Raw genomic sequence first — 24,566 nt, 5'->3', positions numbered from 1 at the left:
TGCTCTGGCAAAAACTGTGTCATCAGAGGAATTCTTTATGCATCTTTGTGCATAGTGAAATACACATTTGCTACATATTTTAGTATTTTCCCTTTCCTCCCACGGCAGAGATGGCACACAGATGGCACCAGGACCTTGTCCTTCCATGGCAGACATCACTAATCCATCTCGCACACACGTTTGCTGAGCCCAGACCAGCTTTCTCAGCATGCCACTTCTGTGAACTGCCCAGTTCGTGCTCGGATGAAACCCATTTGTGATTCCTATCCCAGAAAGTAGCTCTACCTTCCTGGTTTAAAAAACTAGCTAAGTTCCATATATGCAACTGTATATGAAGTTTCTCCACAGGCTTCTGTGAAATCAGATGTGATGTAGACATAACTAAAACACCATCAATCTTTTAGGTTCACACATGTAGAAGATAAAAGATGATTAAAGCAACGGTCAGTCTACTAAATAGGTTTCTCCACAGGCTATTGTGAAATCAGATGTGATGTAGACATAACTAAAACACCATCAATCTTTTAGGTTCACACATGTAGAAGATAAAAGATGATTAAAGCAACGGTCAGTCTACTAATTTATAAAAGTCTGGGTGATACTTTTTATAAATATATTTTTATATGACAGGGCAAACCTGTAAGTACAATAAGTTATTGATCGGTAAAATATTATTATCTGGGAGACTGATTACACTTCAACACTGCCCTTTTGCCACAGTGGTAGCTACCACAGCATCCAACACCTTCAAAGATTACCTAGGAAGTTTTGTTTATGTTCACATAAAATGTGAAATGATTTTGTTAATAAGGTAAGTCGAGTCAGCAAAAACATAGCTTCCGGTGCCATGCTTTGTAACGCCTTTGTCCTCAAGTCCATTCTCAAGCAGTCTTCCCCTGAAAGGGTAAGGTCCAGCTCTTAACATCCATCAGCCACAGTTGCCGTGATCGTTATTTCTTTCCATCAAAATAGTTGAATCGAAAGACCAAGGTTACTGAAAGCTTACTCAGGCGGCAGGGAAATAAACCCAAATATGACAGGAAGATTTCTCAGCTGCTTCTTCCATCCTTCACCTGGGGGCCATTTGCTTCTCGTGATGTGAAAGAAGCTGGCAGGCAGGAGCCCTGCACAGCTGCCTGCTCCACCCGGCCTGCCAGGGGCAACCTGCCGTCTACCGACCCACTGTGTCTTTTTCTCCTCACGATCTCTTCTCTCTTGAATCCCAGAGAGCAACGACATGGACAAGGGAGACATGTGTTAGCTTCAGAAAAGGACTTGTGTAAAACGGAAAGGCAAAAATCTATCATATCTATTGTACATGCTGGATGTAAGCCGACTCTTTAAGGTGAAAATAAAACACAAGACACCTGGGTAGCTCAGTCGGTTAAGCTTCCGACTCTTGATCTCGGCTCGGGTCTTGATCTCACGGTTCTTGAGTTGGAGCCTTTCATGGGGCTCTGCGCTGACAGTGTGGAGCCTGCTTGGGAGTCTCTCTCTCTCTCTCTCTCTCTCTCTCTCTCTCTCTCTCTCCTTCTCTCTCTGCCCCTCTCTTGTTCACTCTCTCGGTCTCTCAAAATAAATAAGTGAACTAAAGAAAAAACATTTAATTTAAAAAAAGGTGAAAACAAAACACAAAGCTTCTTTCCAATTGCAGTCAAGTTGGGAGCTAATTCAAGTCGCTGAATTCTCTGCCTTTTCTACTACAGGAGCATAAAATCAACTAAGGGCAGAGGACCCTCCCTGCCCGCTGTCCCAGGTGTGCCACAAAACCAGCTGTCAGGCCAAGCTGATGGGATTGCTAAGGGGGAAAGGGCACGAAATGGGGGTCAGCCTACCCACTCGCACTGGTGGGGGATTTAGCAGGATGTGGCATGCTTTCATACCTGTGAGATGGAGTGACGGTGCTCTCACTGCTGGCCTCAAAGCACTAAGAGAGAGAAGAGGGAAAAGAAATGACCTAATGGATGTGTAAGTGCTGTGTCATTCTGAAGAGTCCCCAAGGAGCTTCAGCAGCATTGATATTTTTTATTATTGTCATCCTCATCATCTTGTGTTTGGTAGACGTCAGAAAAGGCAGTTCTCTGGATTCAAACAATATGAAAGAGACTTAGATAAGGTGCAATATTGTCAAATTCACCTTTTAGTTAATTTCCAACTACCGCCTACCCCTGGTTTTCAATATTGGCTCAGCATTCAGAATCAATTATAGGCTTGGGTGTGTTAAAAACATACATTAAAACAAACAAACAAACAAAAAAAAAAACCAAAAATGATGTCATGCGCGAGCTTTATCCCAGGACTGGATGGGACCCAGTTGTTTTCTATTTTTAAAAATTCTCCCAGTAATTCTGATGCCTAGCCAAATGTGACAACCACATGCACATGCACATGGTGATCCAGGGCGACTGTAGCCCCTCACATTCCCCTGAGGCCCCAAATTTCTTCCAAGCAAGTCTGGGTAGAATGGGCAGTGATGCCATAAGATTCCATTGGCAGAGAATTTTCTTCTTCTTTTTTTATTTTTATTTTTTTTAACGTATTTACTTTTGAGAGAGAGACAGATTCAGAGACAGAGTGCAAACAGGGGCGGGGCAGAGAGAGAGAGAGAGAGAGAGACAGAATCCAAAGCAGGCTCCAGGCTCTGAGCTGTCAGCACAGAGCCTGATGCAGGGCGTGAACTCACGATGGTGAGATCATGACCTGAGCCGAAGTCGGATGCTAAACTGACTGAGCCACCCAGGCGCCCCTCTTCTTCTTCTTTTTTAAAGTTTATTTATTTATTTTGAGAGAGAGCGGGAGAGAGAGACTCACAAGCAGGCTCTGCACTGCCAGCATGGAGCCCCATGTAGGGCTCGAACTCATGAACCGCAAGATCATGACCTGAGTGGAAATTAAGAGTCAGACACTTAACCGACTGAGCCACCCAGGCATCCCAACAGAGACTTTCCTTCTGCCTTGGCCTCTCTCTCCTTCCATTCCTCACCTTCCCAGGAAAAAACGGTGACCTGACTAATCCAAACGTTTCTCCTGCTCCCCATCCCACCTCCTCTTTCTTTAATTAATTCTGATGATGAGTTGGAACAGGAGCCACCTGAAGTGAGATGTTGGCTCCATTTCTCAGCATCTAATATCTGACATAATCACAATGTATAGTGTAATGGCTAATGAAACCCCGAACAAAATTTATTATACTAAAAGATAGAAGCGTGCATTTAAAATAAGTGCCCGAGATTACATTTTGCTGAATTCCAATTTTAAACTCAGCATTGAATTTATGTGGGTTTTTTTTTCCCCCAGGTAATGACTGCATTAGCAAAGGACGGATACTTTGATTCCTACTAATCCATTTCTCTTGGGTTAAAATACTTTATTATTTTAAATTGTTTCTCTCAAACTTACCCAGTCGTTGGCGGGTGTAATTGTGACAGGGTTAATTCTAATCAGCTCAATTCTAGACAAAGATTTTTGTGACTCTGTAAACACTTGCTTTTTTTTTTTTTTTTTTTTTAATCTAAGAACTCAGTTTAAATTAAATTAATCTTTACAAACTTTTGCTATTAAAATCCTCTCAGGTTGGTACAGGTAAGACCATCAAACTGATTGCTGACATCTAGAATGTTGTTGTTCTTTTCATTTCCCTTAAGTTTTTCAGCACGTTCATACAGTAATATTTCCCAGCTGGTAAGGGACCCAGCTTCTGGAAGAGGAAAAAGCAAGAAACACAGCCTAGCTCCCCAGCTGCATGTGATTACGTTATTCCCAATTCACAGGAAATGAACAATCATTTAGTCTTGACAGGTACATCCAGAAACTCCTGTCTTCCTTTTCAACCTGAAAAAAATAAATAAATAAATAAAAATCAGGGTCTACAGAAGTTAAGCATTAGCCTTTAAAGTATGCTTCATATTTTTTGCCAATGTTATGAGGATATCTTGTGAAAGCTTTTGAAAACACTCTGGGAAAATGCTGCCAACAGCCTTAGAAACCTGGGAGGAAGAAAATAATCATCCAAAATACTTTCTGTTCATGAAGATATGTAACTTAGCGGTCCCTTGTGAGCTGGTGAAGTTTAGACATATGTGATGGTAATTGGGGTGCGACCCAAATGGCCTTTTTAGTAGACTATTAGACTTAACACAAAAGCAAAGATGTCAGCGGTAAATGGCCCTCTGAATCAGTTCTAGGATGAACTAAAAGCAATTACAAATATGTTAGGAAGGGTTTTTTCCCCCTTTATCCTGATGGATTTGTCCCTCGATTGAAAATATTTCCATTTTCTGAACACAGTTTTCCAATGGAGAAATGCAATCAACACGGCATAATACTCCCATTCGTCTTGCAGCTTAAAATTCACCAAGCACTTCCAGGGCCATTACTTACTCCTCGCCGCTGTCGCGTAATGGAGGCCGGCCTCCATTTTACAGATGACCAAGCAGAGACACCAGGGAGGCTCCGCAGGCTGCCTGGAGTCGCGTTTCCCCGGTGGGAGCCTCGGGACAGACAGCTGGGTCTTTTGGCTCCTAGGCCAATACTGTTTAGTCTATCTAGCTGAGGATTTTAAAACATTTACTTCAGCTTAACTCACTTTGCCCCCTATTATGGTCCATTTGTGTATGTCAGTCTTTATCTCTGGACCTGAGTCAAACTTCACCCCTTCTCCCACCTCCTCTTGTTTCAGAAGGAAAAAAAAGAAAAAATCAAAGCCTAAATATGGAACACATGTGCTTCTCATCTGGGCTGTTTAGAGGGATTGGGGAAATGAGAACTGTCGTTGGCTCTTTGTCCTGATGTTTTGGCATGCCCTCACACCTGGGTCCCCCTGGCACTGCTACTGGCCCCAGTCTGAGCTGACCGCGCTCGGGATCAACGTCCGCGGTGTGCCTTTACTCAACTCTCAACATTTTGGCTTCTCTGTGTTTTGGAGTCTCGCTCTCCTGGTCCGTGAAAAACCTACTCTGGTCTCTATTCATGGTAGATTTGGAGATGCGCGGTGCAAGGATAGCAGACGCCTTTCGCCTAAAGACCTGGAATCCGCCGCCACCTCTCTGACCGGACTGCAGTGGGCAGCCATGACTCATGGTGAGGTCATGCATTCCCAGGCAAAGTTTATAGTAACCAGGAGGCTTAGCTATTTGCAGGTGCCCTACATACTGAGCATACTAATTCTAACTCACCTCCATGTTGCACTGGCATCTTTTGAAGTAGAACTTCATGGGGTGAACAGGAAGACTACAACATTTTTATTATAGTTGGCTTCCTTTGCTGAATTAGCGTTTATATTTTCCCAGTAGAAATCCCCAAATTGAAAATATAGAGGTGTCAGCTAACACCACTTTAGTTAAGGTTGTGTCAACATTTCCTATAAACCTTGTTTTTCTAGGGTTTATAACTAGACCATAAAAATTTGCTCAGCTCTGAAACTTGGCATAGAGAGTAAACCTGGGAGTGAATTTTGCAGAATCTGAAGAAGGAAAAATAAGTTCAGCTGTTTGGAACATGTGCCTGTTCTAAAATGGAACTGATTTTTAGATGCATTTTCTTTTTTGTGTGACTCAAATGGAACTTCGGTTAGAAAAAAAAAAAGAACTCAAGATTATTTCATTAATATGGGCTAATTGCACTTGTTAATTTTGAGAGAAAAAGTTAATGATTGAGTTAAATAAACTCAAACCCACTGACTGCATCTGCAGGTACAAGTTTTTGCAAAGCAGTTAGCTGTGCATAATAATGTGATGTGGCAAATCGTCCGCACACCTTTTAGTGCAGGAAATGACCAACACGCTTCGAAGGAAAGAATCCTTCTGATAAGAGGTTAATGGGCCATTTCAAAATGCTTACTCACTCAGGAGAGCATCCCTTTATTCGTCTTTACTTAGTCTGTAGTTCATGTTTATCGGATGCCCCCAAAAAGCAGTTCATGTACCATTTGCATCAGGGAAAGAAACATCCAATCCCTCTGAACACCTAGTTTTTCCTGAAAGCGGAGCTGATACTCTGCATCCCTAGCAGCTCACTGCCCTTTTGCTGCCAGGGTATCGGTAATTGGAGGCCATTAGTCAACGTGTTGCTATATGCTTGTGATGCCCTGGGCTGCATTTGTCTGTCTGTCTCAGGCCATGAGCTCTGGAAAGATGGCCGCCACCACCCGTGACAGAAGCATCGTGGAGGAAAGGACAAAAGCGTTAGACTCAAAGCTAGCAGAACTGAGTTCTCGTGCCCCCTCTGGGCCCTTACTGACTCTGTGGACTCAGACTAGTCAGTCTGCCTGTCTGCCGATAACAACACCCTGCTAACCTAGTAGGCTTATTGAGAGAGTCCACTGAAAGCATTATATATAGCAAAGCAGGTTTTAGACTGTAAAGGGCCATCCAAATGTGAGGGGATGGCACCTACCTCAGCATCTGATATCCAAGGATGCCTACTTAAATGTTGTTAGTAATGCAAACTTTCAGCTGATTCATGTGGAAAGGCCCTGGGCTTCCCAGCATAAAAAGCCACAACAACGTGACTCAACCTCGGCTTTATTCCTTCTAATTGCTCTTTTCTTTCTTTTTCTTCTTTTTTTAATTTTTCAATGTTTATTTTTGAGAGAGAGAGAGAGAGAGAGAGCATGCGTATGCACAAGTTGGGGAGGGACAGAGAGCGAGGGGACAGAGGATCTGAAGCAGATTCTGTGCCGACAGCAGAAAGCTCAACACGGGGCTCGAACCCACGTGCCGTGAGATCATGACCTGAGCTGAAGTCAGGCGCTTAACCCACTGAGTCACTCAGGTGCCCCGTTCTTTTTTTTACCTACCTGTCACTGATCACTGACCACTTTTCTGAATGGAGAATGTTCCAGAGTCTTGGCTAGTCATTTCACATGGACATCGACCCAGTCTGGCCCAACACCACCTTTGATGTCACCTCATTCTGCCACTGCTCATCCCACCCCCACCCTGCAAACGCAACGGCGGATCCTTTCGTTAGTGGCACAGAAACAATTTTTGGTACCTTCATCCACTCCCCCCGAGGGCTCTTTCCTCAAGGAGAAACATGCTACACGTCTCAGACACAAGTGATTTACGTTTGTTGTGGAGTTTTCTGGCAGGAGGATCCATGAAATGTCATTAGCATTGTCAGTCCTCAGAAGGGCCCACTTGGTTTAATGCTCTGTGGCCAGCATCTTAAAATTCTTAATCCATTTTATTTTTTTTAATTATTTTTATTTTTGCTAATCAAAACCTTTGTAGAAAATATCAGGAGGCTATCTTCTGAAGGTTCTTGGGCCTCAGAACTTAGGAAGCAGGGCCCCTACGCCCATGATCCGTTAAGAAAGGACTACAGCAAAGTTCCACGGCCAGGTCATCCTCTGCTTCTTGGATGCTATGCCGAGTTGCAGGTCCTGTGCTCATGTTTCTAGGTTGAGGCCTGGCCTGTGGACTCACAGGCAAGGTCTGCAGGCCCCAAGCTTGGCCTTCAGAGGTGGCCTCGTGGGGCAAGTCTATTTTTTTTTTTTTAATGTTTATTTATTTTTGAGAGAGACAGAGCATGAGTGGGAGAAGGCAGAGAGAGAGGGAGACACAGAATCCAAAGCAGGCTTCAGATGTGGGGCTCGAACTCAGGAACCGTGAGCTCATGACCTGAGCCAAAGTCAGATGCCTAGCTCACTGAGCCACCCAGGCGCCCCAGAGCAAGTCTATTTTTGAGGGCAGAGTCCGCCAGTTGATGTCCTTCTTGGAGAGTACCACTTGGGGCAGATTCACATGGCAGTGGGCTGTGACTTCTACCAAGTAGATGAAGACATCACTAAGTTCCCCTTGAGAGGCTGCCTGTTCTCTGGGGGGCCCGGCTTGGGGGCCAGCCTCCTCATCGGGCTTCCACTGGAAGAGCTCTGCCTGCTCCCCTCCTTCCCCTCCCCCCAAGGCCAATGGGAGGTTCTGAGCCTGGTGAAACTGGCACCAGTCTCATTGAGCAGCAAACTCAGCACAGAGGCAGCAGTGTCCTCAAGTGTGGGCTCTGGGCTGAAGCTGAAGGGGTCAGGAGAAGTACTGCCATCTCCCCCTGTGTCCTCACACGTGTCCCCATTTGCCCGAGACATGCCTTGAACTTCGTAATGCATTAAAAAAAATTTTTGTAATGTTTTATTTATTTTTGAGAGAGAGAGACAGACAGACAGAGCATGAGTGGGGGAGGGGCAGAGAGAGAGAGGGAGACACAGAGTTTGAAACAGGCTCCAGGCTCTGAGCCGGCAGTACAGAGCCTGACGCAGGGCTCGAACTCAGGAACGATGAGATCATGACCTAGGATGAAGTGGGATGCTTAACCAACTGAGCTACCCAGGTGCCCCTAACTTTGTAATGCATTTTAAACAAGTGTCCCCACATCTTCATTTTGGACTTGTCCCTATAAATTCTGTAACAGGTTCTGGTCCTGACCATTTCCTATCTAGCCCTACAAGCCTCAACCTGGAACAAGCCTAGGGCTGAAAGTTTTGAGGTCACCTTTTCCAGGCAGTGGAGGGGTTTAGAGTGAGTCTTGCTGTCCCCAACCGAGGCTGGAGGTTGGCTGTCTCCTGCCCTAGAGCCCCCCACCACATCCCATGCCTACAGCCTGTAGGACTAGGTTTCTGCTGCAGGTCTTGGCTGAAACGAGAACCCTCTCAGCTGTCTTGGCAGGAGCCAGACTCCCTGCCTAGCATTTACAGCTCCTCTTCCAGAAGCCTGGATGCTGATGTGGGCATTTGTAGTTTCCAGCACGAAAGGGGTGCTGGGTACCTTGGAGCAGCCACAGTATGTAACCGAAGATGATCACTTCTGCATCCGTTTACCCAACCAAGCATAACCAGGCACTACGTGGGCACTGGGGACATGTCAGTAAGATAAAGATGTTCCTGCCCCCAGGGACGTTCACATTCTAGCGGGAGAAGTCAGACAGTGAACATAATCAATGATTATATTTGTGGGTTGAAAAATGAATGGTGCTCTGGAAAAGTAGGCAGCAGGGTCCGTTAAGGAAATGGGGGGTGGGGGTGGGGAGGACAGTTTGCATTAGGAAGGGAAAGTCTGATGCAAGATTTGAAGGGGTGGTGGATGTTAATTTCTGGGGGACAAGCATGCTGGGCACAGGGTGCAGCTAGTGCAAAAGTGGGGTGAGCATGGCTGAAGAGGGGGAGGCAGGAGGCCTTGTGGCTGGAGCCCTTGAGACGAGAGAGGTAGGAGGTGAGGCCAGGAGGGGGGGCAGTGCGAGGGCTGGGGTGTTGTCAAACCAGCTGGGAGCAGCAGAGTGACCAGATCTGTTCCAAAGGAATCTCCCTGGCTGCTGTTCCAGGCCAGACCATGGAAGGGCGAGTGTGGAAGCATTAAGACCTGTGCTCCTTCGAACATTGTAATTTGGGCTTGATACCAACCCCCCTCCTTCCCGCTCAGGGGGCCTTAGGGCTGGTTCTGCCCTGGCTCCGCGGGGCTGCAGCCTCATCCCTTCCAGCTTCTTCCACACAGTCTGGTGGGGTGGAGCCCTCAGCTGCATCTGTAGGGAAACCCACCCAAAAAAGAGGAGACCCAGGGCCTGGCAGGGCATCCCCTCTGACTACAGATTTTAAAAAAAGAAAAGGTTAGCTCTTCTCCCGGGGACTGCCTACCTCCACCGCCATGGAGGCGTGCACGCTTCGTGCCACTGTGGACCCTGCAGGCCTGCAGTGCCTTCCCAGCCCTGTCTCCAGCAGCCCCACCCCTACTCTCGGGCTCACCCAGAAGCTTGCTTTCAAGTGAGTCTCCGTGGACATTAAGTCAGTAAAACACCTTTGCAGCCAGTACGCGAGGCACCCTCTGAGGTCAGAAAGCTCGCCTGGCAACACAGGGAAGTGGATGGTGCCTAATGGGCAGAGGGAGCGGCACCCATGGGGCACACCTGGCCGGCAGGTCACTAGTAAGCGGGGACGGAGGTGGCGTAAAGAAGTCCTGCCTGTCTCCTTTTGGTTCATCTCCCATCATCTTGGATTTTTTTCCCCCAGTATGTTACTGTACATGTTAACGAAGATGAAACCTTTCACACAGATCCCAGACTGGGTCTGGAATCAAGTAAGCAAAGCGTCAACGTGAAAGCACTCTCCAAAAATCAGGTAGCATCATTATGGGGGAAAAGCAGACTCCAGCGGTCTCCCTTAGTGTTGGGAAATGTGCTGACTACCTTCCAAACAATTAAATCCCACCAAGCTGTTCAACTTATCCTGATCTAATAATCTGCCCAGACTCTCAAAGCACCGCCTCGCGGGGGCTGCTAGGACTCGGGCTCAGCTACACGTAACACTTTCTCCAGGGAGACGGGGCTGGGTGGTGGAGCAGGCTGGACACTGGGCCAAAAGTCCGAGCACTCGCTGTGTTCTGTAACTGGGGACAAGTCACTTAACCTCTCACAGGCTCAGTTTCCTTCCCTGTAAAATGTCCTACCTACCTCACAGGGTTTGGGTAGTGTCGTATGAAATAATGCATCCAAAAGTCCTGTATAGATGGGACAGTACAAGGCCATGCCAGTCAGACCCTTTAAAGACTAACCCACCTGCACGTGGAACCATAACTTTATGCTCATCAGCATCTTGTTCCCCCCAGTTCCAAGATTCAAAGGCAGATTGAGTATCGATATTTTAGGGACTTCCCTGCCTTACCTCTTTTTGTTTTGTTCTGTTTTTCGGGTGGTTTGTAAGGTTAGAAAACAAAGAGGCCAGGTTGCTGTGTCATAGTGTGCATCGAGGCCTTTGAGTAATTTTAAATGTGAAACACCACGTCACAGGTCACTGCAGACCCACGCAGTAATGAACAGAGGCTACTGTGTCCCATAGATCAGCAGCAAGTGAGGAAAAGGAGAAAAAAACTCCAAGTTAAAACCTGAATCAATGGTGTTAGACAAGGGCTGCTCTGGGAGGTGATATGGGGTTCAATCATATAATAAGGGCTAGCCCACTAATTAGGGTTCAAAAACATTTTGCAGAGTAGCTTGTCCCCCACCCCCACCAGTTATGAGGTGTTTTCAGGGGCTGGGGGTGTGGAGACTTGACACATGGTAGCATCTTGGGATAGTTCTTCCTCGTCGGCGATTGCCTTATCTACAAGCCCACCAGTATGGCATCACAGAACCGCTGGAGGTGGGAGTCTCTCAGGGGGGTGCTGGCCACCTCGCTGGCTGAGGGGAGCACCCTGTAAAAATACCGCACTCTGAAGGGCTCAACTCTTGCGAGCAGGTTAGGAGGACTTCAACGCTCTCAGAATACGCAGATGAGGAACAGAGAGGTATATTAGAAAGCATTCGCCGTGGAGCCCCATTGCCCTGGCTCCAGCCCTGGTTCCAGCACATACTATAAAATTCTCGTGTTGAGGCACCTGGGTGGCTCAGTGGGTTAAGCGTTCAACTTCAGCTCAGGTCATGATCTCACGGTTTGTGAGTTCAAGCCCCATGTCAGGCTCTGTGCTGACAGCTCAGAGCCTGGAGCCTGCTTTGGATTCTGTGTCTCCAGCTCTCTCTGCCCCTCCCCTGCTCTTGCTGTGTCTCTCTCTCTCTCTCTCTCTCTCTCTCTCTCTCAAGTTAAATAAACATTAGAAAAGAAAAAAAAATTCCTGTGTGATTGCTCAGGTTCCCTGATTCCTCACCTGTGAATAGGGCCTCAGCAGTGGGGTCCGGTGAGCTTTAGAGAGGACATCGGGTGCAGGAGCTTCTGGCATAGGCACAGCCAACGTATCTTGAGTGCTTCCCTTGTGCCAAGTACCGTGCTAATCACCTTCACATGGGTTTATTCCTTTCTCCAATCACTCTGGGAGCTAGGTGCCAATCCTACCTTCATTCGTCAGAAGAACCTACTTTTAGAGTAGCCTAAATTGTCCCCGCTCTACATCTTTGGTCTACCAAAGTCCTGTTTTGGTTAATAAAAATCTTTCCTTTCAGTTAAGAATGCCCAAATGGAAATGTCTCTGTCTTCCTCGGCGTCCACATGGCCATAAAAGGATATCCCCTGGATACAGAATTCAGGAGGGATTCCTCTCTTGGGTGTGTGATGTTATGTTCTGGCTCTGGAAACGAAGGAATGTTCACTTAGCTAGTAAGTAACATAAGGTAAGTGCTTTACAGGTATTATACATAGATCATCAAAAACAACTTTCAAGACAGGCTGTTACCCACCATCTCCAATTACAGACGAGGAGACCAGGGCGCTGGAAGGTTAAAGTGATATGCCCAAAGTCACACAGCCGATTAATGGCAGAAATGGGGCTCAGGCCCAGGCAGCTCTTCCTCACTGCCATTATCTGCCACCCTGGAGGGCACTCAACAGAGCATTTGCACTCCTTCCATCCCACCTACCTTCCTAAGTGCCTGGGCCCCTGGCTACACTGGTACTAAAAGGCCCCAGAAAACATGTCACGTACATGCATCAGAACTGCAGGCCAGATCCAAAATGCATGGGGCCTACCTTATGGGGAACAGAACAAAGAAAATTGAAAAAGGTGAACTTCCTACTTGTGACTTTTAACACAGGAGCAAAACCTGATTTGAAATATTTTATTTTCCTAATACTTTGCTAGAAGTAGCCTATCTCTGAAGGCGGGGTTATATATATTATATATATATATACATATATATATGTATATATATATTATATATTATATATTATATATTATATATTATATATTATATATTATATATTATATATTATATATTATATATTATATATATAATATATTTACAAGTATAATATATACTTGTATAATATATATACAAGTAATATATATATATATATATACACACACACATATATATATATATTACTTTGGGTTATAATAAAGAATATCTTGACTACAAATTTGGTCTTGAGACATCATTTAAAATGAATGTCTGCTCAGATATCCAGAATCAAGACTTTAGTTTCTGGTAGAAAACTGGACACTCAGCTTCCCCTACTAAATTGACATCCTTTGTGCCAGCCTTTTAACACTCTCTGAGGGTCTAGTGGCCTAATAAAATCATCGCTGTGATGATGTACTACATACTAATGGAAATCAAGGTGATTTTATTAAGAGACATTTTGCTTTATATAAGGAGTTAGATGGTACAAGTAATTTAAGATAACAAAGGTCTTCATTTTGTTACAGAATTGGCTCGCACTGCTGATTCAGCTTTGGAACGGGTACATGTTGAACATGGAAGGCAGGCAGAGGGCATTTGAACGTCACCTAGAGCCCAGGTCCCTCTGAAGTCAATGAGAGTCCTGTCTGCCCCATCATTATGGTGTTAATGGCATTTCTTTGGCCATTAGCGTGTGCTGCCCGTCACTGCAAAATGCTAATAACTGCAGCTCTCTGGGGTTCCCCTGAGTAAGGGGTCTGGGAAAATTTATCTCCAGTTTCCAAATCAGACTGTCCCAGGCCCCCTGTAGCAACTGTGTTTTTCCCGATGTTCTCTTACATGTCACAAGGTTCTTAGAAAAAGCATTGATTCCCAGGGAACTGAAGCAAAGGGAGGGTTTGCCTTCTGGAAAGATCCCGCTTGCTTGTGGAAAAGTCATCCTCAGGCTATGACCAAGCCAGGGCTCGAGACTGTGTCAAACCAGAAGCCACGGGGAGTGTGGGGATGTGGGACGGGGATACCAGGCCTGGGAGAAGCAGCCAAGAGAACGAGGTTCACAGTTTACTGAGGTCTGATCCAGAAAGGGTCAGGCAGATGTGGAGGGAGCAGCGGCCAGTTTTCAGAGAGCTGGCCAGCAGTGGGTCATAGATCAGGGACTCACTGATGGCCACAGGATTTTATAGAGGGAGTCTGCTCACTGATCCTGCTGTTCACCCTTTTGTTATGTATCCTGCTTGGGGAGGGGAGCAGGGGAAGCTGCCTTCTCCCAGGTACCACAGGGCTTGTGATATGTCCCCTCCTCTTGGGGGTGGGTCCTTACTCAGGGAGGCACTGATCACTGTGGCCTTTAGAAAACCACCCTTCACAGCTCTTATAGCCCTGGCACGGCTCTGCTCGGCCAGAGGATCCCAGGCCTGGAAAGAATCTGGAGGGAAGCTGGACACTTCCCTCTTCCTCTCGAGGTAAGAGCTAACCTTAGGACAGAACAGTCTTGAGAGGCCAGACAGGTAGATAAGTCAGGCCTGTCAGGAAGACAGCCCTCCTTTCCCAAACTTTACACATCAAGGGCTCCCAAGGCTCTGGGTTTTCAAGCTCAGGCCCTTGTCCCTCCTGTCCCTTCTGACCAGGTTCAAGAGGAACCCCAGAACCTAGTAAGTGGGTCTAGAGTTGGTTTTGCTGCCATAGCCAAGTAGTGTGAGCCGTCCTTGGCTTCCATGGACTTAGTCAAAATGGATTTCCATGCCTTGAACGTTCTGTGTAGCATTCCAAGTCACAGCCTCGGATCTGCCTTCTGGTTCAGTGACGTGCGCCTCAGCCACGTAGCAGATATTGTTTTACAAGTCCGTAATTAACGGCTGTCATTCTCATTTCTGTAGTTCCTGTGTGGTGCTTTTACAAACCTTTGCAACTGCTGTTTTTAATGTATTCTTTTTTAATGGTTTCTACATCCTATCCTGTATTTTTAAAATGTTTATTTTATAGTCTCTTCCAAGTGTTCGATCTGTGTAGTTTTTGTTTCTCCCATACTGATCTGGCTCTGCGTGCAGGTGAGATTTTCTGGTACAAGCTCATCTTCAGTAGAGGGCATCGTTCTGTGGGGGCCAGCCAATGTGCCACGGGCTGTGAGGTGTCTGCCCTAGTTCTGTGCAGGCATCCACGGGACATCAAGCACTCTTCAGTTTGGAGCATTTTGTTCCTCGGTCAGGGAGTCCCAATCCATGTGTATAACGTAAATTCAGATCCTACCCCAGAGCATGAAGTAAAAGGTTGGCTTTTAATTTTTTTCTTTATTGTTTATTCATTCTTGAGAGATAGAGTGTGAGGGGGGAGGGGCAGAGAGACAGAGAGAGAGAGAGACAGACACACAGACAGAATCTAAAGCAGGCTCCAGGCCCCGAGCCGCCAGCACAGAGCCCGACGCGGGGCTCAAACCCATGAATTGTGAGACCATGACCTGAGCCAAAGTCGGACGCCCAACCGACTGAGCCACTCAGGCACCCCAAAGGGTGGCTTTTAATTTTATTCACTGTAGACATTTTCTCCAGCCTGGAGCCCTAGGTCTGGCAGAAAGCTTCCCTAATACCCATCTGGGCCATGGGATGGAGTTTTCTTGATCCTGTCTCACAAACCAACAGCTCTTCAAGAGTTCTGGCTTTAGGCTAAAACCTCTCTTCTCACTCCTCTCCTTGATCAGACTCGAGGCCACGCTTCTTATCCATGCATGGGAATGAAAAGTCTAGCCTTTCACCTCCTGGGTCACTGTCGGTTCGGCTGAAGCTGGCCATTCTGATTTTAGTTCACTCGTTGCTTCGGTCATGCGAGAGTTTCCATTTCTTTCTTCTGAATTCAACTTGCATTAAAAAAATGACAACGACACAGTTTTGTTTGTTTGTTTTTTCCATTCTATTAACTCTAGGATCACTCTGTGTCTCTAGCAGAAGGGCTGGCTGAGTTAACTCAGTCCAGCGTGTTGCCAGAAGTGAAGCCTCTGGGAGTTGAATTTCATCTCAGGTACCCAGTCGCTGAGTCTTGCTCTGAGCCGGCTAACACCCCGAAACTGCATTGATGCTGCCCATCGACGTCGAGCATCACTGCCTCTCACCCTCTGATGCTGAAATTGTCTCACAGATTAGATCTGTATCTCTCTTTGTAACCAAACCATGCCTACTTTTCCCTTCCCCTATGGACCCTTCTGGTGGCCAGCTAACTACCCTCTGGAGTGCCAGCCCCAGAGGATACATGTGAGGAAGGGACTTACTTGGTTGGCCAAAAGTTCTTCATTCCCTCTTCAGACAGACTGTTCGAGCAGCCTGACTAGACAAGAATCTCCCATCATGTGAAATCCTATAACTTTGCAGGGCTCACAAAATCCCTCTAGGGATCTGAAGAAAACTGTGTATCTTGGGGCACCTGGGTGGTTCGATCGGTTGAGCGTCCAGCTCTTGATCTCGGCTCAGGTCATGATCTCACAGGTTCGTGAGTTCAAGTGTCATCTTTGGGCTCTGTGCTGACAGAGGGGATCCCTCCTTGGGATTCTGTCTTTCCCTCTCTCTGCTCCCTCCCCTCTTGCGCACTCTCTCTCTCTCAAAATAAATAAATAAGCTTAAGAAAAGGAAAGAAAGAAAGAAAGAAAGAAAGAAAGAAAGAAAGAAAGGGAAAGAAAGAAAGAAAGAAAGAAAGAAAGAAAGAAAGAAAGGGAAAGAAAGAAAGAAAGAAAGAAAGAAAGAAAGAAAGAAAGAGAAAAAAAATGTTTATCTTGTCCCGAGGGACAAAAGTGCATCCACAGAAACTTCTGTATGAATTTCAGGGAGTCCTTAATCCCCCGATTCATGGTAAGAACTTCTGCTCTGGGGGCTGATTGTTCTTTGGCAAATTGGAAACCCTAGTTTGCTAGTTTTATTCAAATCAACTCTAGTGAAAAACATTGTTAAAACGAGACCCTATGACATAACAACAATCTTTCAATTTGTCACTCCTCTGATGCCATCTTTAAACAAAACACCGGCACTGAGAGTAATGTCAATAATTAGTGACAATGTCCTATAAAATCACTTCCTCAAAGTGCTTTTTATTAAATAACTGAATTGTTACTGGAGCATAATTTCCTCAAACGCTGCTGACTCAAACCTCTGTCATCTGCAGGGCAGAAGCGGCTTCTTGAAATGAGACAGAACTAATGTGTCATGGTAGAAATAAAGCCAGAATCTAGATTTAATTTCCAGGTTTGGGGTCTGGCTTTGCCACTAACCATCAAGTGACTCTGGAGAATTCCCAGTCTTCTCAGCTTCCTTTTCCCTTATCTGTAAAGTGAGCAAGTTGGACTAGATCAGGGGCTGACAAGCTAAAACCCACCAGTCGAATCTTGCCTGTTGCCTGTTTTTGTAAATCAAAAGCTGTGTTAGAACAGACACACTCTTACTTCTGTATCATCTACAGCTGCTTTCATGCCACAGCGGCAGTTGAATAGTCATGACAGAGGCCACATGGCCCACAAAGCCTGAAATAGTTACTATCTGGCCCTTTACAGAAAAGTTTGCCCTTGGCCTAGATGATCTCTCTATTCCTCTCCACCTCAGGATGATCAGTGATTCTTGGAGCTAAAGAGAGTATCACCCAGGGCGATCTAAGGTTACACGTAGAATAAATCGCTTCTATTATTTTGTTGAAGCAGCTCCCTCAACAACTGTTACTTAGGGAAGCCTATTGGTCAAGTGGAACCACTTAAAACAATCAAACTTCACGTGTGCTTCTAACAGTTTCATAATCCAGACATTCAGTGATTCAGAAAGACTTTTCTCCAATGTATGCAAATCAGTGAGACTGTTAAAAATTACTCCCTCTGATAATATCCATTAATAAACACGATGAAGTTGGGGAAATACCCGACGATGATAGCATCTCTAGTCCCTTTTACCCAATTCAAAGCCTGTTTTGAAATGAGTGAGAGCATCAAAAACCAACTGAGAAACGTGCCCCTTCCACAAGTACGGTGCTAACCTGAGCATAAACTTGCCAGGCTGGACATTCAGGAGAGTGATATATTTTTGTGATCTGTGTTGTCCAAACCACCCTTTCCAAACATCACGGACCTGAGAAGTTACGGTGCCACAAGGACATGGCTGGTGTGGCAGCAGACTTCCCAGAGGTGAGGGTTTCCCACCAAGTCAGACTTCCAACAATCTCATTAGATTGGAATGAATCTATATTTTACGTTGACTGTTTTATTCCTCTTCACTTAATTCATCCAGGAAAAGATTATTTAAACTAAGTAGCAAGAAATGTTTTTTCTGAAATTAACATATTTGAAAGTGTTAAGCCTCTATATTAAGGGCTGAAAAATGATACTGGAGCCAAAATTCCAGGTCTAGAGAAGCAAGGAAAGTCTCCTACCATTGATGTAACTTAATTTATGCTTTCAATCTACTCCAACCATTAGACTGCGAGTTCTCTTCCTAAAGCATCTTTGCACACAACCACTTTTTTGTTTGGGCGCAGTGAAAATAACATAGTGTGGGCTTTTTTGTAACTGACTTGGAAACGCACTTTCCAAACAGCTTTGAAAAACATCATCTGCCATTTTGTTCCAGTGGTGGCAATTGGAACAAATTGCCCCAAATGACAGGACACTTGTGATGACAAAAACCACGGTGTTTGAATCCCTCTCTACCTTCTCAAAAGCACAGAGGTTTGGTCCCCAACCCAGCTGGTGTGGTTCCTTGGAGTCACAGCTACAGTTGGACATGTAAACACAAGATTCTCCAGAGGCGCCCAGACTGGATTGTGAGAACAGAAAGTCAAATTATTCCTGAGGAGCTTGACAAGCACTGGAGACTTCCCTGCACCTTGGGTATTAGGTGAACCAGGCACAAACTCCCACTTTTGGCAGTCTGGAGAGTTCTTGGTCAGCCCCATGATTGCTGATCTTGCTTGGGAACTTACCTTCTGCTTCTTGCTTGGTACCACAAGACATTTGATCTCACCACATACATTTTTCATTTGTGGTGTTTTTTATTGTGTTTTTTTTTTTTTCTGGAAGATTCCAAGCATCATTTCATGCATCTTACACAGCATTCCTCTGCCTTCCTCCTGGCCCACTACTTTAATTCCTTTTCCCAGGAATCATAGTTCCCTCTCTCTCTCTCTTTTTCTTTTCCAAAAAGATCCTTAACCCTGACAATCTCTTAAACTGATTCCTGTTCTTCCTCATGGGTCATGGCTCCATCTTTGCTCCCCTCCCCACATCCCACCTCACCCTTGTTCTCACTGAAAAAAAAAAAATCTCTCTCTTGCTATTTGGGAGCAAAAACAATTGGGGAATTGTCTAGAATGAGAGCTTTTGCTGCTCACAGATTTTTGGGGGGTGAGGCAAGCAGCTAGGCTGTGGGTCACAGAAGTGGAGTGGGATGGACACGTGATTTTGTGATAGCTTAGACTGTTCAGGACTTATTAGCTTTTAGAGTCAATCCAGGCAGGGACAAAAGAACAGAAAATGTGAGCAATCAGCATCAGGGTCCCGTTGCTTTGCCGCTTTTAAATTTCTTTACTTTCTCTAGTAAAGAAATTTTTGCATTGCCTTGTTTGGCGCTGGAACATCGGTCTTGCTCATAGCTCTGCTATGAAGTTCTTAGTTCCAACGTCTATCTCTGTTCAAATCTTGGTTCTATATTTTGCTTTACTGTTTATGTTTTCGTATTCAACTTCCTGGTCTAAACTCCGTCAAGTTCACCTTCTGCCTAATACAGTTGTAATACTTTCTAAATTAAGTGCTGGCAGTTCTCAAAATACAAACACCAAATTTATGAATGTCCTTTACATAAAAAAGCCTGCTCCCTCTTCCTTCTGTGTGGCATCATCCGAACTGTTGAAGGGAATTCTCCCTTCTCTGTGAAGTTCTGGCAGCAGGATGAGAGTTTCTCACATCCAGCTTTTTGAGTGGGGACTGATTTCCCCCAGGCACCATTGCACATGGTGGTCTACCTCCTAGATCAGCCCACAAAAGCCCCTTTAATCCATCATATAGCGGAGGAAGACAGAGAAAAGACAACTGCTACAAAATGGGTTTTGCTGATGTGTAACATTTCACTGTCATTAGGGGTTAAATTTTCATAGCCACATGTATTACAATGTTTTTATGGGAAATGTTTGTTCCAGGTTCCCAAAACTGATTTACAAACAAACTCTTGGAAGAAAAATCCGATCTAAATTTAGCGCTCCCTAGATTAGTTTTCAGCACATATTCTTCCTTTTGTTTGCACAAGTCACCTGGGGACAGGTTTACTGAGGCCACCTCTGCAGGCAAACCAAAGCTGTGAGGTTGGCACCTGTCTAGTGTAAGCCACCCAGGTGTACAGGGGCCAAGGGAAAGGAGCCTCTGTAGCCAGAGAAAAGAGTTTTGGTTTCAACTTGGACTGAATTTTCTGGTCTACTATTACATCACTCTGCCTGTGTAGAACAAACACCAGACAGATTTTGTAAGTAAATTCTCCCCTCACACCTTCTCAACTGTTGGATTCGTTGTCAATGAGTCTTCCTTTAAAAAAAAAAATAGTATGGGGCGCCTGGGCGGCTCAGTCTGTTGAGTGTCCAACTTCGGCTCAGGTCATGTTCTCACAGTTCGTGAGTTTAAGCCCTGCACTGCACTCGCTGCTGTCAGTGTAGAGCCCGCTTGGGACCCTCTGTCCCTCCTCTCTCTCTCTCTGCCCCTCCCCGGCTCACGCTCTCCCTCTCAAACATGAATAAACATTAAAAACAAAACCCAAATAGTATAAAACCTAAACTTCCAAAATGGTACATCAGAGGGTTGTCCTTCACAATATGATGGACTTAACGCACGTTGGACTTACCCAGAACCCTTTGCTCCGGCACTATTCCTACAGCAGCCGTTTGACCGCATGAGAACATGGGCTTGGGGCCTTCCTTCTGGTGTGTTCACCTGAAGGACGGAGCTGTTTCTTGCGTCTAATTAACCATAACTGAAAAGGCTTCCTTGTGAATGCTGTTCTCGGGACACAAGCCTGGCTTCTGGGCCAGGTGCTCTGGGGTCCTTGCACTCATTGCCAAATCACCACAATAGTCAAGGTATGCCTTAAACAGACACTGTAGCTCTTTTGTTCACAAGGCTTGTAAGTGGCATTTTATTTAAGCAATAATGACTGGTAGAGAGGGCATTTCCTGATACTTAATGACCAACTGCAGGAATCGTGGGCCTGAGGCAATGCATATAATATGCTATTAAACTCTAAAATTTAAAAATGTAAAGAAAAAATAATTACCTTCTTATGCATGTTACCATGGATACTGAGTGTTGTTTATAGTTTTAGTCTTTTCCTAGAGGTTAGAGTCCAGTTGAGCAACCAATAAGAGAGGAGAACTTCAGTCTCAATTTCCACTCACTTTATAATGTTTGACATTACCTAGTTAGCACATGTTTCTTTAAGAAGGTGCACTCCACCCCTGAAATAGGATATGTAACATGTGATATGGATTGCCGTAATAAGTATTCATATTTTATTGAACAGTTTGGCAATCGGTATTTAAAATCAGCTAACGTTGTAGATAATCACGTTCTGTTTCCCTAGAGTGGCAGTAACTTTCAGACCATTCTTCATCCACCCCCAAAGAATGTGCCATTTTTCAGCCTTCAAACTGCATGCACATATTTTATGCATTAGTGCCAGAAACACTTTTTCAGTTGGATCTATTATTACAGCGCATAACTCAGAGATTAACATTTAATCATGAAGGAGAAAATACTCAGAGAAGCACCTAATACTCCATAATTTACATGGTAACTATTTGTTCTATGATTTTTTCCACTCTTAGAATACTTTTCTAACTCTTAGGGAAAGACAGGACTTAATTAAATCAATTTCCCGACTCTGCAGAAATACTGCTGCAAATGAATGCAACTAACTCATCAGTATCTATTCTAGGAATAAAAGAACTCTTAGGAAAATTTAGAGACTTAATTTCATCTACAACTCCAAACCTTCTCCCTCAAATAAGTTTTCCACAGTTATTAGATTTATCTGCTTTTAGTTTTCTTTATTCTATCACAATCGAAGGGTAATATAACAAGCCTTTATCACATACTTAATACGGAAATAACAGTCATTTATATATTTATCCGTTCATTCATTTACTTACTTATCTATGAGGTATTTTTAGTGTACTGACCTTTATCATGAGCCAGATCATAGAAGCATGCGATTGAAAAAGCTAAGCTCCCCGCTCTTTTTTATTTTTTTTAGTTTATTTATTTTGAGAGAGAGGGCACGTGAGAGAGAGTGGGGAAGGTGCAGAGAGAGAGGGAGAGAGAGAGAGAATCCCAGGCAAGCTCCACGCTGTCAGCACAGAGCCTGATGTGGGGCTCGATCCCACGAACCATGAGATCATGACCTGAGCTGAAACCAACAGTCAGACGATTAGCCGACCGAGCCACACAGGCACCCCTAAGCTCCCCACTCTCGATAAAATCTATCTGTTAAGGAGTCAGGCACGTAACATAAGTCACGGTGCTTGGCCAAGGGTGCCACACTTAGAGGTTTGACAAGAGGTGTTGGAGCACAAAGAGAGGTGAGGGCAACTGTCATGGATATTTAGGATGGCTTCTCAGATGAGGTGACATTTACTTTAGATGTGAACTGTAAAGCTCTATGCACAATTATAAAGTTATTATTATAATTTTATTTCCTTAACTACTCTCCTATAGGAATACAAAGATGGAAAATTCCTAAAGAATCTATAACTCAGCTGGGAGTCGAATATAAAAATTTGATAGTGGGGAGCCTGGGTGGCTCAGTCAGTTAAGAGTCCGACTTTGGCTCAGGTCATGATCCCACAGCTTGTGAGTTCAAGCCCCGCATCGGGCTCTGTGCTGACAGCTCGGAGCCTGGAGCCTGCTTTGGATTCTGTGTCTCCCTCTCTCTCTCTGCCCCTCCCCTGCTCACACTGTCTCTCTCTCTCAAAAAATAAATAAACATTAAAAAGTTTTTTAAAAATTTGATAGTGGTTATAAAGCCCATTTTAACACATTTCTTCTCCAGATTTCTCCCCAAATATCCCTATCTATAAACAGTGCTAGATTTACATAGAGAACTATGTTTTGACAGTAGAGGACCAGGAGTTTCTGGGCAACGGAGGTGGGTACCTTCTGCTGTGCTGACTTCCACACAGAAATGCAATGCACCGGGTGCTGCATTTCCTGCTTTGATAAAAGGATGAGGAAAATCCTGACACTGTTCTTTGGGTGATTTTTATCTACAGACGTCCAAATCATGCTCAGTGCCAGTGTGGTTTATCTGCATTCTTAGAATCAGACTGTACAAGCTAAAAGCTTAAGCTGTGAATAAGAGGGAAATAAAGGAATCAGAAGAGAATTCATTAGGGAAGGCTGCCCTAGACCCCTTGGGTTTGAGCAGGACCTTTCAGGATGTAATGAACATACATTCACAGAGAAAGGCTAGCATGGACGAAAGGGGCCAGACAGCATCCAGCCAGTCCTTGGGGGTTACAGAAAGCAGATTAGTTCCCTGGAACAGAAGGGCTGGCAGCCTGGGGAGTAAAGAGAACTTAGATTAAAAAGATAAGGGCAGGAAGGGGAGCAGATGGTAAATGGTCCCGTCGTTAGCTTAAGGAGTATAGGTGGACTGGTAAATTCCTACTGTCCTCAGGACTCTGCACAGACCTCATCTCTGGATTGCTTTCTCTGATCTCCACCCCTCACCTCACAACACGTACAATGTTGCACTGAAATGTTGTTTAAACATCAGTTTCTTCGCTTTCTCCACATCCCCAGCTCTTGCCTGTGAGGCAAGAGGCACTCGTCCTGTCTACTGTGTGCTCAGAGCCTAGCACGGTGCCTGTCGGTGAGTGCTGGCCACGCCTGAGGCAGGACTCGCTTAGCCAGCAAAGACTGAGGGTAGGCCCTGAACCCACACTGTTCTAGCAGTCAAGGAAACGGTGGTGATAAAGAAAGACCGTGTCCCTGATCATGTGGCGCTTACACACAGTAGGCATCATTCTACACACACATTCTACACACAGTAGGATCCATTCTAGATTCTTACTGCCGAGCATACCTGAAGAAACTGAGGAAGATTCTTTTGGATTGAGTATGGGGAGGAGCCTGCAGTTCCAGTCAGAAACTTCATCAGGGGGACGCCACCTTATTGCACGTGTGAACGTATGAGGAGCTAGATCTGGCATGATGAGAGGAAGAAGCCCTGGGGAAAGATGGCCCCTCAGACGACCCACCAGGGCCGAACACGTTGCCAATACTAGAAAATTTACCATTATTTTCAACAGCAGCTTTTTCAGTGGAAAAGTCAGGGGAAAGTGCAAATGTGTTCGAAAGGAAGAGGAAAAGTACTGCTCCAAGTGTTTTGAGATCAAAATGCACATTGATGAGGCAAACAGGAGGGCTAGGCTCAGTATTCTCATAAGCCAGCTCCCCTGGTGCTGGCTAAATCAATTGGGAAGTCCACGGGAGGGAGACGACCTAACCTAATTGAGAAAGCACGCAGACCCAAAAGATGTGAGCTCTGAATCACTCGCCCCAACTGCCCTGCTCCCCTTGTCCCCCCACTGCTCCCGCCCTCAGCAGTCCCCTGGACCCCGTGGGCCCTAGCCTCAAAGCTGGGAAGCATGAGGAGACTTGTGCTTACACTCCTTTTAACCAGGGACTTTTAGAGCTGATGGGATCATCCAGACCATGAAGGGAATAGCTGGGGATGGCAGGAAGGAGGCAGGAAAGGGGGATACAGGACCCACCGCATGCAATGACCTCACATGATGAATTAGCCTGTATGAGAAGCATGACAGCAAATAGGAAAGCTAGTTCACTTGCCTCCTAAGAATCATACAAAAAGGGGAAAACATTGTCAGCTCTTTACTTAAGTCAAAAGAAGAGGCACATGTGTCCAACTTCCACTGCGTTGTTTATTGGAAAAATCTGCTTGTGAACATGTCCATTCAGG

The 24,566-nt window shown here is 45.2% G+C and overlaps 1 long non-coding RNA gene and 1 pseudogene across 4 annotated transcripts in view; both read right to left on the bottom strand.

Moving 5' to 3' along the window:
* Positions 1-1,516: 1,516 nt before the first annotated feature.
* The window catches only part of LOC109276326 (uncharacterized), a 33,024-nt gene continuing 9,974 nt past the window's right edge, over positions 1,517-24,566 (bottom strand). The window contains exons 2-6 of one of the 4 annotated variants that reach the window (XR_008419735.1): positions 11,622-12,038; positions 3,550-3,831; positions 2,812-2,880; positions 1,884-2,081; positions 1,517-1,588 (exon numbers count right to left, since the gene is read on the bottom strand). This is a non-coding gene — a long non-coding RNA (uncharacterized LOC109276326). Of the gene's footprint in view, positions 1,589-1,883; positions 2,082-2,811; positions 3,832-11,621; positions 12,540-24,566 lie in introns of those variants that run through there. The other 3 variants (XR_008419732.1, XR_008419734.1, XR_008419733.1) reach the window with 3 other exon arrangements.
* On the bottom strand, positions 3,841-8,080 carry LOC109276325 (dCTP pyrophosphatase 1-like; annotated as a pseudogene).

The sequence above is a fragment of the Panthera pardus genome, unplaced genomic scaffold, assembly GCF_024362965.1.
Source record: "Panthera pardus isolate Hobbes unplaced genomic scaffold, ASM2436296v1 HiC_scaffold_6, whole genome shotgun sequence".
Taxonomy (NCBI): Eukaryota; Metazoa; Chordata; class Mammalia; order Carnivora; family Felidae; genus Panthera; species Panthera pardus.
The sequence above is the reverse complement of the archived record's forward strand: the minus strand, read 5'-3'. Positions and strand labels throughout refer to the sequence as shown.